The sequence below is a fragment of the Talpa occidentalis genome, unplaced genomic scaffold, assembly GCF_014898055.3.
Source record: "Talpa occidentalis isolate TD23 unplaced genomic scaffold, MPIMG_talOcc4v2.1 talOcc4.2, whole genome shotgun sequence".
Taxonomy (NCBI): Eukaryota; Metazoa; Chordata; class Mammalia; order Eulipotyphla; family Talpidae; genus Talpa; species Talpa occidentalis.
Window position 1 is genome coordinate 144,171,954 of NW_023602073.1, and position 15,979 is coordinate 144,187,932.

Consider the following 15,979-nt stretch of genomic DNA (forward strand, 5'->3'; position numbering starts at 1 on the left):
TACCTCACAATGGATCCTTATTTGGAGATAAGGGGCATTGCAAATAAGTAGAAGTTACATAGTGTGAACCCCCAAACCAAAATAATTGTCATCCTTATAAAGGGAGAAATTTGGGAAGAGAGACACATACACAGATAAAATGCCATGTGAACAGGAGAGCAGATATTGGGCATGCCAAAGAGAGTCGCTCAACTTCCCTGGGGCTGGGAAGGAGGCATGGGGCAGTGTTATTGTAGATAATCTTATCAAGTTAAGGAAGTTTCTATCTATTCCTTGCTCATTGGGAGTTTTTCATCATAAATGAGTGTTGGATTTTTGTAAGATGCTTTTTATACATCTATTGACATAATCATGTAATTTTTTTTTTTTTTAGCTTGTTGATATGATAAGTGAACTTTGTTGTCTTCAGTATTGAATCAACTTTGCGTATCTGGCACAAATCCTACTTGGGCATGGGGTGTCATTCTTTTTATACCTTTTTAAATTTGATTTTTCAATTTTTCTTGAGGATTTTTCCATCTATGTTCATGGTAGATATTATTTTGTGGTTGAGTGCTAGGATCATCCCGGACTCACAGAATGAACTAGAAAGTATTTTGTCTGCTGCCATCCTCAGAAAGAGATTGTAGAGAATTGGTATAATCTCACTAATAAAACCACCTTGGTCTGGTGCTTTCTGTTTTAGGTTATTAATTATGATTCTATATCTTTAGTAGATATAAGCCTATTCCTATTGTCTATTCCTTCTTGTATGAGTTCTGACAAATGTATCATTTAAGAAAATGGCTCATTTTGTCTAGGTTATCTAATTTGTGGGTATAGAATTGCTCATAGTATTCCTTCATTATCTTTTAATTTTTGTAGGGTCTCTAGCAGTATACTTTTTAATTTCTGACATTGGTTATTTGTGTTCTCTCTCTTTTCTTATTTTTGCTTGGCTAGAGGCTTCTCAATTTTATTGATCATTTAAAAGAACCATATCTGATTTTTGAAATATTCTCTCTTGATTTCCTGTTTATAATTTTATAGATTTCTGCTCTAATTCTTATTGTTCCTATTCTTCTGCTTAGCTTGAACTTCATTTGCTCTTCTTTTTCTTGTTTCCTAAAGTAGAAATGTAGGTTATTGAATTTAGATCTTTCTTCTTTTCTAATGGGTACACTTAATGTTGTAATTTTCCCTCTAAGCGTGGCTTTTGCTGTAGCCTACAAATGTTGTGTTTTCATTTTCATTTAGTTCAAAATATTTTAAAATTTCTCCTCACATTTCTTTTTTGATCAGTCAATGTGTTATTTACAAGTGTTCACATATTTTTGGATTTTCTAAGTCATCTTTCTATTATTGATTTCTACCATATTTGTTACTGCTTTCTATTTATTGCTCTTATTCCTATTTTTATCTTTTACTTTTTCTGCCTTTTGTGATTTTAACTGAGCATCTTACAGGATTTCATTTCTTCTCCTTTCACCATGTATGTTATACTTTTATTGTGGTTTGAATGTTTGTTCATATGTTGAAATACTAACACCCCCTGCTCCATGTGGTGATAATAGTGAGTGTGGCTTTTGGGAGGTGATTAGGTACAAGGGTGGAGTCTTTATGAATATGATTAGTGCTCTAATAAAAGAAATCCCACAGAATTCCCTAATCTCTTTTGCTCTTGAGGATAGAATGCACCTGGACGAGGCTTCTCTACCATTCTGGCACCCTGATCTCTAACCTCACTGGTTCTTCCAGTGTCTAGGACTGTGAGTAATACACTTCTGCTGTTCATTTGCCACCTATTCTGTGGTATTTTGTTATGATGGCTTGGACAGACTAAGACAACTTCTTTTTAAATATTTTTTATTAAGTGTTTTTTTTTAGAGTTTGTAATATACATTTGTAACTAATCCAAGTCCATTTTCAAATAACACTTTGCTGACTCACAGGTTGAATAATTATCTTATAAAAATAAAATAACCTAAACACCTCCGTCCAGTTCCTTATATCCATTGCTGTCATTTGTATTACACACACACATTTAGATATGCATTTAATTATGTATGAAATTGAATTTGTACAGTTAAATACATTACTGTTATTATTTTGAATAAACTATTGTCAGATCAATTAAGAATAAGAAAATAAAAAGTTTTTATTTTGCCTTCACTTATTCCTTCTCTGATACTCTACCTCATGACTTTAAAAATTGTGCCATTAATTTTAGGATCCAGAATATGCATAAATTCAGTACATAAATCTCTGTCGTTGGAGATGACTTATAGCATTAGATTATAATTCATTGTTCAATTCTATACCATTTAATAACATGATCAATTAAATTACCTAACCTAACAAAAAATCTGTAGGGTGGTCCTTATCAATAGGTAATATAGTGACATAATACAGAAAATCAAAATAGTATAGATCCAAGGCGCACATCTTTGTTGTTGAAGCTACAGCATCCCCTGATTTTCAAATATGTCTTTAGATTTCAAAAATATCAAAATAACTTTCTCTGTTCACTACCCTTCAGTTTCTTTTATTTTTATACACATCGATGTTTTTTTTTTCGAGCGTGGAAAAACCCAGAGATGCTTACATATGAGAAGGAGTTTGTTCTGACAGAATTTCCAGATTAACTTGGTGGCTGAATTTCATGAACTGTGGTGAGAAAGATAACTTTCATAAGGATTCTGAAATTTCAGCAAACAGGTCAGGGAGATAGGAAGGAGTTGAATGTCATCTTCGATGTTAAATCACTAGTGTCACTTCTTTCTGAGACACGTCCTGGAATAAACAAGTCCCTGGATTGAACATGCCAGTGGTTTTTGCTCAGGATCCCAAATAGTGAGAGGTGCTAGGAGTCCTCCTTCCTTGGGTCCCTGGGCAGCGGGCACATCCCTCCCCTCGCATCTTCTCTGCTTACGAAAGTTACCAGCATCTCAGGGGGATCTTCCAGTCTCTCCTTTGGATCAAGCCCCAGTGACTGGTGAGAGGCTGGTTGGGTGCATTTCCCAGCACCACCTTCAAAAGCTCTGCTCTCCTTGTCAGCTATGACCCTCAAAGACTCATTTTCTTTTCCTTCTTGAGAGCAAATTTCCACCAAAGAATATCTCCTGTCAGAATTTCGCTAGCTGCTCACACTGTTTTTCACAAGGCCTTCATGCTGGCGTCTGGAGGACCATGTCTCCACCCTGTGTTTTCTTCACAATTTCTCCAAAAGGGCTAATGAGTCTTCAAAATATAAATTCAAGGTTTCAGTGTAGGGTAACTCTTTTGCTGCAATCGAGGCTGTGTGCTTCATAATTAGTGATTGAGGAGATGCATGTACATGTATATTGTAAATACCCTCAAACTTCAATATGTCACCCATTTGCCAATGACAAAGCCCAATGACAAGTTTTGTTACTGTGTTTCTGGACTATGTCCCAGAGGAAAGAAAATTCAGAAGACAGATTAGTCTCATTAAATCATCTATACTTGTTTGTAGTGATTTACAATGTACACATATATTAGGCATTTAAAAATTCATTTTGCCTACATTTTCTGTTTCTCAATACAATTGAGTGATTCATTTATTTCTTTCAGTAAATAGATGTTGAGCACTTACCACTTCATTTGCATTGTACTTTGTGCTAGGGATACAACCATGAACAAATGGACATGAACTTAACCTCACAGGCTGGTGACTATAGATCAGATTAATAGTTAATCATAACTGTTCATTTCAACTTATCTTAAGACCTAGCACTTCTGGTTACTTTCGAGATGAGAACAAATATAATTTTAAAATACAGAAATCAAATGATTCAGAGAGGTTCTGGTCTGTGTTATGTGACCTTTTGAAACATGTTCATTTGTAATAGGGTTCAGAATTTGGCAGTATTCTCTGAAAGAAGTGTATCTACTTATTGAGGCAAAAATGGTTAATTGCAAGTATACTATGCTTGTTTGGATGAAATGCAAATAAAATATCAATAATATATTTGGTCTTTTTGAGAAGTCAACACAAAGTATAGAATGTTAATGCTGAAGGGAACCAGAGAATGTGTTATCCCCTCATTTTATAGAGAGGAAATGAAGAGGGGAGAGGAGTCACCCCTAATCCCTGCTTCACACAGGGGGTTTAACTGAGGTCAGCTGTAGCTGGTGACCTTCCCACTGGGTCCAAGTACAAAAGGGAAACAAAAACTTTGAAGAGGGGACTATGTTGTCTCCAGAGAGTTGATCTTGTGCAAAGCCTCATCTTCCAGGAAGGCTGAGAGGCAGAATCCTTTAGAGAGTTATTGTTTTCTGAGGTATCTTGCTTGAGAGTCTCTGTAGAGGAGCAACAGTTTTGCGAGCCTACAAAATAAATTTATAAAATACCATTCTCAAAATTTTACTCTAAAGGTAGTTAATTGAATTTCTTGGGAATTTTAGCCACTTAAGAATAAAATACAAAATGTTTTACAAAGAAAAAAATTGGCTAAACTACATTTACTAAAAGCCAGTTATCCATTTCATTAACTCTAAGTCACAACTGATTTTAAATGCCCTGCTATTTTATATGCCACTAAGAAGGAAAAACCACTGCCCACTAAACTATCATACAATGCTTTCTTATCACTTTGAATTTATTTTATACTCATGTCAAGCCTCTTTGAATACCAACACAGGTTTCTTTTTATTGTCTATTCTCTTTTGCCTATAGAAGAAAGAAAAATGTAGGGAGTGAAGTTGGTTAAAGGATTCTTCACATGCAGAGTCCAGTTCTTCTGCATCATTTTTCACTTTTTGTCATTGATGTTGTGTTTGTGGAAACTGCAGTTGCCCCTTATCTATGGGAGATACATTCGAGACCCCTCAGTGGGTCTCTGAAATGGAGGTAGTACTGACACTTATATATACCATGTTTTTTCCTATGAATGATAAAGTTTAATTTATAAATTAAGCCCTATAAGAGATTAACAACAATAACTCATAACAAAGCAGATAATTACAGCAACAGATGGTAATAAAAATTATGTGAATGTGATATCTCCATCAAAATATTTTATTGTGCCTAATATTTTCTGGCTGCGGTTCCCTACAGGTAACTGAACTACAGAAAGCAGACTTTTACTTAGGGGGCTACTGTACTTGAAGACCTCCAAACCTATAAAGTCACATTCACGAATGCCCAGGCGGGGCCCTCCCTGTTCTGACCCCGGCCTCTGTGCTCTCAGATGTGGGAGACCATAGAAGTTTCCTCCCAGCAGAGCATGCTCCATCCAAGTTGGAGAGATTCTCTTCCACAGTACTTGAGTGCTCAATACTCACAGCCAAGCCCGAGCACCCCTGACCTTGGGGATGACCCTGACATTCATTGCTAAGTCATCCCTCTTGACTGCACCTCAAGGGAAGGGCATGTCCACAGAAGAAAAGTCATTAGAGATTTTGCATGTTCTCTGGAAGTAGGAGGCTCTTTCTAGAGACACTTTTCCTGTGCTCCCCTCACCGACCTTGCACTCGTGTCTCAGGCATGGTGCCTGGTCTCTCTTACAGTCTTCCTCTTACCTATTGCTCTGCACACTTCCTTCCATGCCTTTCCTGGATGACCCCCCTCCATACCTGAGTCATCACCTTGTATCTCATGCTGGAGATTTCCAGAGTTGCTTGTCCAGCCAGGAGATAACCAGGAGCTATGGATTTGGTAGTTGCTCATCGCCACCTCGTGTCTCACAGACCTTTGAGCACAACATGTCCTCAAAAGAATTCTCAACATCCACATCCCCTCCAAATATTTCTTCTTGGGTTTGTTCTTTTGGTTTCTTAGCATCCAGGAGATAAAGGCTCAGTAGAGGCATGGCCTATCCCTTGTCTGAGTTTCCCACAGTCAGCCCCCACACCTATAAAGTCAAGTCCATGAATGTGCAGGCAGACCCCTCCCCTCTCTAACCCCAACACCCTTAATGCAGGTCCTCTCTGACTCCATGCCTTGGGATTCTTTCTACTTGGATCCACCTTTCATGCTGCCTGGACTAGCTCCTCAGTGTGGCACCAAGTCACTCCTCCACTTAAATACATCTTCTCGTTCCCATCAGCTGAGAGTGTCCAGCATAACTGAGGCAGAAACCATTAAAGGGATGTCAGTCCCATTTTGTTGTTTTCAAACTTACATAACTGTCTTTAAAAAGAAAATTACATAGACACTTGTAGTAGAATATTATGTAGTCATTTTCAAAAGCTTTATTTATTTTGTTCTTTAATAGGGAAGACTGTTCATGCTGTATTTTTTAAGGGACAAAATCATATGATAAAATAGCAAGTATCATATAATCCTCAAGGCAACCTATGTAAAGAAAAATTATGAAAGAATGTGAAAATGTCAAAAGTCGTTCATTTCTTGATATTGGGGTAATAAGGGGTTTTAATTTGCTTTTTTTCTTTTATGCTTTGAATTAGAAATTAGAAATCATTATTTGAAAGATTTAGTTTTCGCTTGCTCTCCTCTATGTATGTTTCCATGTTCCTCTGCCCAGTACTCACTACCCTGTGCCTCCTCAATCCCCGAACTCTCCAGAACTGTGTTGAAACCATCTGCTCAGATCCATTTCTGTCCTGACTCTAGCTTCTTGAGAACATCTTCATCTTCTATCCTGATATTTAGCCAAGGCTGCTGCCACCCTGAGTGAGGTCTCCCTAGGGACCATATGTCAGTAAATGTTTAATGAATGAAATGATTGAGGTGGACTTTGAATTATGAGACTGAATCGAAGTTCTCTTCTTCCAGGGTACATGTGTCAATGCATATGCTGGGCATGTAATATTTCTCACCGGTGAGGCAGATAATATGATTGTTACTGCTCTGATAGGGGAATAAATAAAGGGGAACTGGGAGTTAAGGTTTGTTCAGGATCTGCTCTGAGCCACCTGTGCCTCACCTAAAACCCTCACTCTTTAATGTGGTCATACGTTCCTAGGGCTCCACTTTACCCATAAAACATTTTTGTAAATAATCATTTCACCACAACAAAGGCCCTGGATAGCTCCTGGCCTCCTGGCCCAGGGAAGGGCAGTTCTGACCAGAGTGGAGGTTAGACGCCAGCTGCACATTTCTGGAAGCTCCATGGTGGGGGCTAATGAGGGTCAGATACTACAATGGCCACGTCTGTGTCTGGAAGTCAGCCCTGGACCTGGCATTTCTGAGTTCCTGTGACCCCAGTAGAAAGGGAAAAAAAGGAATCAAATAAACCATGGCCTTGTTACTCAACCTGACTCAGCAAAGTGGCTCTGTGTGAAAGGACCGTGGTTAGAACAGAGTTGTTTCTACCTGTCCATGTTTTTAGGGTGCACGTGGCTTTTCAAAATTTAGTGACTCTGATCATTCCATCAGGAAGAGACAGGTGGTTTCTAGATGGTGGGAAAATGGTGGCTCTGGGGATGGTCCACTCTTGGCTGTCCATGGGGCAGCACTTGTGATGTCCTTCACCTGGTTTCCTGGAGGGAGACTGACATCTAGGATTACTTGGGACTGAGGTTTTTTCCCCAACATGGGGTGTTTAGTGTGAAAATTGGAATGGTTGTTGTGTCACTCACTACCTTAATCACATACAACACCATTAGGCAGCTCCTGTTTCCCCTTACACACACACACACACACACCACACCAAACTACTTTCTCATGAAAGATTAACATGTAACAAGAAGTTTGGAAGATACAGAAAAGTGTAAGGAAAGACAACACCCTGCTGTCAGCAGGGATAATGGCTATTAACACTGTGATATATTTCCTTTCAGTCTTTCTTTTTTCGATGTAGACAACCTTTCGGTGACTTATTTTCACATTTCATAGCTGCCCTCAATACTCATTCCAACCAAATTATCTTCATAAAATTATCTGTACAAGTGAGGAAAGCCTGGGGTGATTTATTTCATCCTATATTCCTGAGATATGACCCTGGACAGATGCCCAAGGTATAACACACAAGAACTACCAAGGACTTCAGTATCAGGTAATTAAATCCTTAGCAGAGTTTAGCAGCCATTTTTGAAGTCCGTAGATAAAGGAAGGCAGGAGAAGTTGGAGAACATTTAGCAGGGAACCATAATAGCCTTGGAATATTTCATTATGAGATCACAGAGCTGATTCCATAATTGTTATGAGTATGTGACCATTTCATATATGAAAGAGAGTGATAAATTTTCCCCCTACCTCTAGTGAGCGGGCAGACAAGAAGGAATGAGTCTTTAGCATGGGGTGACGGATTTAGGCTAGATAATAAGAAAAGTTATTAACTACCTTAGCGGGTTAGAGAGAGAGTCTAAGAAATCTCCTTCTCGGAAAGTCTTTAAAAATGATAGAGATTCTCCTATCAAGGCAGGATTAAGTGTGGGGCTGCCTAATGTAGAAGAATAAACAAAATAGACTGTCAGTGCTGCAGCAAGCTTCAGGTTCTGTCATTCTATATATATATAGCAGACAGCACATAAAATACATGTAAAATTGATTTTTAGTTCACATTTTCCTTTGAGAAATAAAGAAAAATAGATAATAATATTTTTAAGTTTGAATTTCATTTTCAGATGCTTCTGGAATGACACGTGGTCATGGGTTTGGGTAGTAACATCAGAGGAGGGGCACTGGAGTGTGACCAAGTTGACTTTCATTATTTTTCCCAATTGCATTCTTGTTGCCTTTCCCTGAATCTTTAAAATAGGTTCATTTAGTTTAGTAAATGTCTTAGCTAGGGTGTTAAGCCCTATTTGTATTTCAAGGGATTAACCCAAATCTACATGGTTTGCAACACCATGGGTAACTTCCGGCCTTTGCTTCTTCCTGCCTGTTGTGTTGAGCATTCCTAATTGTTAAGGACCTTCAGTTCAACATGCTTTATGTATTCTCGACTGGTCTTTTCCTCGCCTGCACAGTCATGCGAATAGTGTATTTGCTGTAAATATGGTCCATAGAGAGAACATCCCTCTCTATGCAAATTGGCAGCTCAGGGAATAGTTGGGAGCTTACAATGTCATTGAAAGTCACACAAATCAATTGGCAAAAATTACTTTCTGTGATTATCTTGTTTTTGCAGTTACATTTTTAATTTTGACAGTTTAAGTGTGTTTAGGGTTCACGGTAGTGAAAGGCCAAGTTGAATGTGGAGCAGGTCACTGCTGAGATTCCCGTTGCTTGGCTAATGAGGTTTTCTTTGTACTTTTGGTGTCATTTAATCTCATTAAGATTGAAGAGAGATACTTTAGAACAAAACAAATGAACAAACACTTATTGGGTGCCTGTGATGTGCGAGGGGTTGTAGTAGGCACAGTGGGAGGTAAAAAGTAGAGGTACTTGCTTTCAAGAGCCTTACTATCTAATTAACAAGAAAATGTGTAGTGATATAATAAGGAGATAGACCACAAAGGAAAAGGTGCCACAAAGTGGGGCATGATTGCATGCCAGTTGAATTATCCACATGAAGATTTTTTGATTTTGGAGTGAAACTGTCAGGTTCCTTTCCTTCAGCTAGGAGTAGATCTCAAAGACCTTGGCTAGACAAAAAAAGGCCCTCTAGGGTGGCAAATGTATGTGTGTAAAGGTTGAGTGGGGAAAGCAAGAGGTGTGTTTAGGAACCAAAGAATATGTTTTGGTCAGAAAGGGAGAATGGTGGAAAAGATGGGGGACCAGTTCTCAGTTAATACCAAGTATATTCATTTTCTATTACTTTGTAACAAATTGCCAAGCAGTGAAGAAATTAAAGCAGTACCCAGTTAATAACTCACAGTTCTGCAGGTCAATAGTATGGGTGGGACAACAGACCCTGAGTCGTGCTAGAGCAGGATCAAGGAAGGGGTCTGCTGAGCTAAGATAATTCTTTCTAGAATTATCTTCCAGCTTGTTGAGATCACAGTCAGGAGCTGCTGTTGTGGGAGTGAATCCCTTGTTTTGTCGCGAGCTAGTGGGGAGATATCACTCTGGGGTCCTCGAGGACACATTCCTTGCTTCCTGGTTCCCCCATCCCAGCAGAATCCTGCATGTGAACTCCTCTCTCTCTTCTAACCTCTACTTCCTCTTCTGCTACCAACTGGAGAAACACTTTGTTCTGAAATGACTCATCGGATTAGCTGAGGCTCTTCACATAATCTCCCTCATCATGAAGTCAAGGTCAACTGATTAGCAACCTTAATTACATTAACAAAATCTCTTTCTCCAAATAATGTAACAATCATGGACCTAACACAAGGAGATGACCATCTCGGGGGTCAGCTTAGAGTGCTCCCCACCCTATCAGATCTATAGGTGGTGCTGCCATGTCCCTTTTTATTACCTTGGAACCCAAATCTCAAGATGTGTGAGGGAAAAAGTGCTTAATTTAAATAGTGGTAGAATTTGGGACTTTTGTCAACTCTTTTATTTTTCAATCAAATATCCTTTTCATGGAGGGAAAAATGAACCTTTAAGGGAAGTTCTTAGATAGTCTTCCAATTCATCTTTCAAGGTTATAAGCATGTGAAATGCTTCCTTATGCCCACAAAGACTTTGGCAGCATTACTGACTTGACCTAGATGGGAAGACAAACTTGAAAGAGTATGAAAAATTCCACTGAGGGTGTGTATACTATTCATAAATCCTTTTTTTTTCCCTTTCCCTGGCCCGAGTATCCTTATTTTTGCTACATTTAAAAAGAGTCATGTCATTCCACAAAAAGCACAAAATCCTATTTCAAGGGATAGGCAGTAGAGTTGGTGTCAGAATTTAGTTAAGAAAAAAATAGCTCTAGATGTTTATAACTAAAATTTGTCATGCTAATGACATTCTCCACTGTAACATGGCTGCAACATGTTGAGTCATTCAGGGAAGAAAGAGCCGCCTTTATTTATATCTTTCTCACTGAGTCATCGCATCCGCTCTGAAATTTGACAGTCATTGGAGTGGACAGAGGCACAGGGGAAGCTGAGTCTACAGCACAGCAGAACAAGGGATTAGCTTCTTGTACAAGACGTTGGAATCAGTTCAGTGTAGTCGGTTGCACCCTGCGAAGTGAGCAGGGCAAATGCCATCAACTGGCATGCTCCCAGTGCCCCTTAGTAACCTGGGGCAGAGCACTGTTGCTGGGATTTTCAAAAACTGTTCAAATCCTTTTAGACTGTGACAGAAGCTCCTTTCCTTTACTGGGATTGCTTAACGCCATTTAGGAAGAGTGTTAACACCTTTTTCATATTCTATGAATTCCATGCTCATGGATGAATGCAAATATTGTTATCACCTTCCATTGACTGAGGATTCCATTGTTACAAGGGAGAAAAGTGTTAATCTTTTTGTAATTAATGCCTTATTGGGGTCTGCACAGGTCAAGGATGTAGTTGGATTTTGGTAAATTAACTTTGAAGTCTTTTCCTTAACCCTCGTTTTTCTTTTATCTTAAAAATAACCATTGGGTGTAACTTTGTTCTTTTTCTCTTACCAATGATATAAGACCTAGTTTAAATGCAGAAATGAAACTAAACTGGACAAAAGGTGAATATGAAGGACAAGAGGCTTTTATTATAACACCCCCTAACAAAGCATGCTGAAAAATCCCACATAGAGAAATTGCTACGGTCATGTGGCAAAGGTGAGTCATCAGTGTGCTATTTGCAATTGTCATGTTGATCTTTCCAAGAGTGATCAGGAGAGTGTTTCTTTTCCATTCTGTCACTGTCAACACACATCTTCAACCCATCGCGAAGGTGAAACCTAATATATGATAGTAACTAATGAACTCATCACTTCATGAATATTTCTTCTGTTAAGGATTGCATGGTATAGAGGAAAAACAAAATGGGTACCTCTCTTTCTTGGCTGCAGCATGCAGTTGAGCAGACTCAAAACCGATGGAGACCTGGATTGTGTTCTTGTCACAGGTGCTAATGTGGCTTAGCGATGAGAGGCAAATGTCTGGGGAGGTGCCCAGTAGGAGGGGGTAGGAGTCAAACTCACCCAGAGTAGCATCTGAGTCACTGGGGACCATGTCAGTGGCTTAGAGGCAGGGGAAGGGCGGTAAGAAGGCACACTCAACCAGCCTTGTCATCCATGACCTTGTGTATCTCTAGGCCACTTGCAGAACAGGAGTGAGCAGTGTGGGTGTTGCATTCAGGCAGAATATGGTTTAAACCCAGTCATTGGTCCTGGACAAATCACTTAATGACTTAGGCCTTCAGTTTCTCTACGTGTAAAATGATAATAAAAATAGTAATTACCTACAGGTTGTGAGCAGGATGGAGTAAGAAGACATCAAGGAAACACTTAGGCTGTATCTGGCATGTGGTAAATGTTCAGTATCATTTAGTTTAGTATTACTATTGTTATTAAAACACTGTCATAGAAATGATTCACCAAGAGCTTAGTTTAACCCATGATTAGCGTAAAAACAATCATAATGATTACATGTTTTCTAAATGCCATCCATCCCCTGGGCACTTGACATGTGTTACTTTATTTATTATTCGCATCAGTGAGTAGGTAACATCCATGCGCGAGTGACATTATCATTTCCATTTTACACGTGGTGATGGTTGATCGAGGAGCAGTGTGGTACCTGGTGCATGGTCCTGCAGTTTGTGTGGAACAGAGCGGGGTTTCAACCCAGGCATTTTGGGGCTGGAACCTGGATGTGGTCACTTTTCTGTACCACCCAGCACGTCTACTCCCCAAATGGGGCTCTTATCCAGTAGGTTCTACTGCTTCTCCACCAGGAGGGACGCAGTCTCCTCTCCACGCTGAGACTCAGGTCTTCTCCCCCTCACCCCCAACCCCCTGGGTTTGGGGCTCCATCCTCAACCTCAGAGTCCTCTGACTGCAGCGATGCTCAGGTTGTTTTTCCTTAGAGAGTTTTGTCCTTTACATTATCCCACTAGTGGTATTGGGCTCAAACATCTTTAGTAGAGAATTAGATACTTTGTTCCAGCATAGGAATTTATCTTAGGAGATATAGAATTTTCTTCAATAAAAATTGTAAAGTTTTTTTTAAAGAGGACAATTGGGAGCACAGAGTAACCCACACTGATTCCACAAGGCTCATGCCTTTATATACAGTCTGTTTAGTGTCAAGCTTAGCAAAGTCTCAGCGCTCAACTAATGTGCCCAGGTGAGGAGTATTTACCATGTGCCAGCGCCCAGCAAGGCGAGGTGGTGTCTGATGCACCAGGAGCACCGAGGATCTAGGTGAATGTACAGGAGCTGCAGGGAAGGTGCCAGATGGACTCAGGACACACCCAGACTCCTGACTCGCAGGCTGTGCTACCTATTTCTAGGTTTCAGTTTCCTTATTGGTAAGGTGGGATGAGCCATCTACCTCCCAGGGTTTTCTAGAATCAAATGAGCTGAAGTTATAGATGCAAAGCATCTGGTGGTGTTCCTGGAAAGTTGCTGCTGCTTGTGAAATGGTGTTGATGATTAGGATTGTTATTATTTTGACATATGACAACAAGACCAGCCGTGACAAGTGTCTCACACCAGAGGTGCAAATAACTCCACATCAAGTTCAAAGGGACAATGGAGTGTTCAGCAGGGATTTTCTGAATGAAACGACATTTGAGTTATTGCTTTTCTGAGTGGTTTCTAAAAAACCGGAATTTTTAGGAGTCAAAGGGTCTTGAGGTCATTTCCGTTTAGGCTCCACTGGCTGAAAAGGGTAAATGGGTTTCTTCGCTGAGCGACTTCTCAAAGCCCTTTAATGACAATTACATAAGAACGCTCCAAAAGGAAGATTCTAGAAGCTATGTTTCCCAAACTATTTAACGTTTTGTTTCCTGGAGCTCTGAGAATTGGTGGTACTAATTCTGGGAAATGTGAAGTGAGACCACATGGGGGTGGAGGAGCAGACTGCAGGTAGTGGAGGGAGACAAGGGTGTGATGGGACGAGGCAGGAGAGGCTGAGCCACCGGGATTAGGTGGGAAAGGTAGCGAGGGGACACACTAGGAGGGAGGATTATTTGGCATAAACGCAGAATGAGTGGAAGCCTTGTTTTATTTCATTGTTTTTAAGGGAAGATTAATCTGACACCATGGTCCAAATGGCCTGGATGGGCTATGTCTGCAGCGGGAAAGCCTGTCAGAGGTTTTGTGTTAGTCCAAGCACAAGAAGACCAGGTTCTTTCTAGTCTTGTCTTTCTAGAAACTTCTCTCAGCTGGTGATAGTGGTGATTGCTTGGCTTGAGCTCCACAGTTGCCAAGTGTCTAGCTTCATCAAATGCATCCAGATCTCCAGAGTGAATTGGTTGTTAACTTGCAGATAGGCCTAGAATGTTTCTATTGCTCCAAGTCTGTCTTTTGCTTCCAAAGTATTTTACAAACCACATTCTAACATGCGGAACATTCACTGTCAGGTGTAGCCTCTTTCACGACTGGACCATCTAAAATTTGCAGAAGGCTCAGCCCTTTAGGGCCCCCTTCATGTGTGCGCGGCTGCACTGAGGATGCCTCCCTGACAATGTTGGCCGTGCCCCAAGCTGAGCACACAAATGGGATGGCCTCCAGCCTCTGCGGCCTTTCCCCTTTGAGTTATCAAAGAAACAGTCTTCTCAGTGTGAATGCAAATTAAAAAGATAACAGGAGGAAGAGCTGATAAATCATTGTTTGCATTTGTTAGAAATCCCAGTGAAGAAGGACTCAAGGATGGTTGGTGGTCTCCATGGAAGAACAGGTGTTTCTTCTGTTGCCCCCCTCACCCCCTGCCCTTATATTACTGGGACTAGTGGGGCTATGCTTGGTGAGTAATAGATGCTGTATAAACTCCCGGTGTTCCCCTTTACTTCTTCATTCACTTTGACCTTGACCTGCAAGGTATTCATTGTAGGCATTTTCAGCTACAGTTTCGCACTGTCTGATCACGCATTTATTTGGTGTGTGAATTACTTTTTTTAAAAAAAGATTTATTTATTTATGCATACAAGAACAGGGGTGTAGGACAGAGGTGTGGGGGGTGAGAGGATTCACCAGAGACAGAGTGGGGAACAGAACAGGCAGATGGACTGAAATACACTGCTGAGGGGAGCAGCAGCAGGTGAGACAGGAGAGGTCTGCTGTGCCATGTGGGTTAGCTCTCTGGCCAAAGATCAAACTATGCTGCAGTGGCTGGCAATAGCTTGACAGGGCTGTGTCTTTAACCCCTGCACCACCAGGGAGGCCCTGTGTGAATTACTTTTTAAAAAAACATAGAGAGAATGATTTACTTTTATTTCCTTGTGTTACCAGGGAGGAAGGGAATAAAGGAGCTCTCCCTAAGTTTAGAGTTGAAAAACAAAACAACAAATTCTGAGCACCTTAGAGCCAACAGCTGCCCAATTAGTGTCATGAGCATCGATGGCAGAAGTGGCCAGTGACAGGGTGGCAGGAGGCAGTTCAGGTCACACATTCAGAACAGGAAATATATTTTCATCTTGTTATTTATGACCCAGCCTTAAAGGAAAACAGATGGCACTACTTTCAGAGCTGTTTTGCTCTTGTTTCAAATGGCTAATTCAAATCAAACACGGATTCTATTCTTAGTTGAGGCAGCTGCTGCATTGTCTGAGCTGGGCTGTTTTTCCCAGCGACCCCCGCCCCTGTGCAGAGTAGCCAGAGAGGACCTCAGCGACGTCACCAGCGCCCAGCAGCCGAGAACTGCATCTGCTTGAGAGGCCCAGCTTCTTGCTGCTGGCTGACACCATCCAGAATTAACTGTGGCTGCATTTGGAGTCTAATCCACAACTTCCACTCCCTCCACTCTCCCATTTCATCGCGTCAAAAGCCTAGCTTTCCCTTTGAAGGCAGTGATTTATTCCAATTTTAGAGCAGAGTGACCTCTCAGGGACGCTGTGCGGGTGGGGGAGATTGCAAAGATGGAAATAGAAGTCAAAGGGGGGTGAGCTAAGAACAGGAATGTGAGAGATGTTCTCACAAGACAAAGGGAAGGTCCTGGGCTGGGGCCCGGCCTTCTCCCTGGGACCTGGGGCCCTGCGGTTCCTCTTTAGCCAAAGACTCTATTTGTGAGATTCGCTGACAAACTGAAAAGGA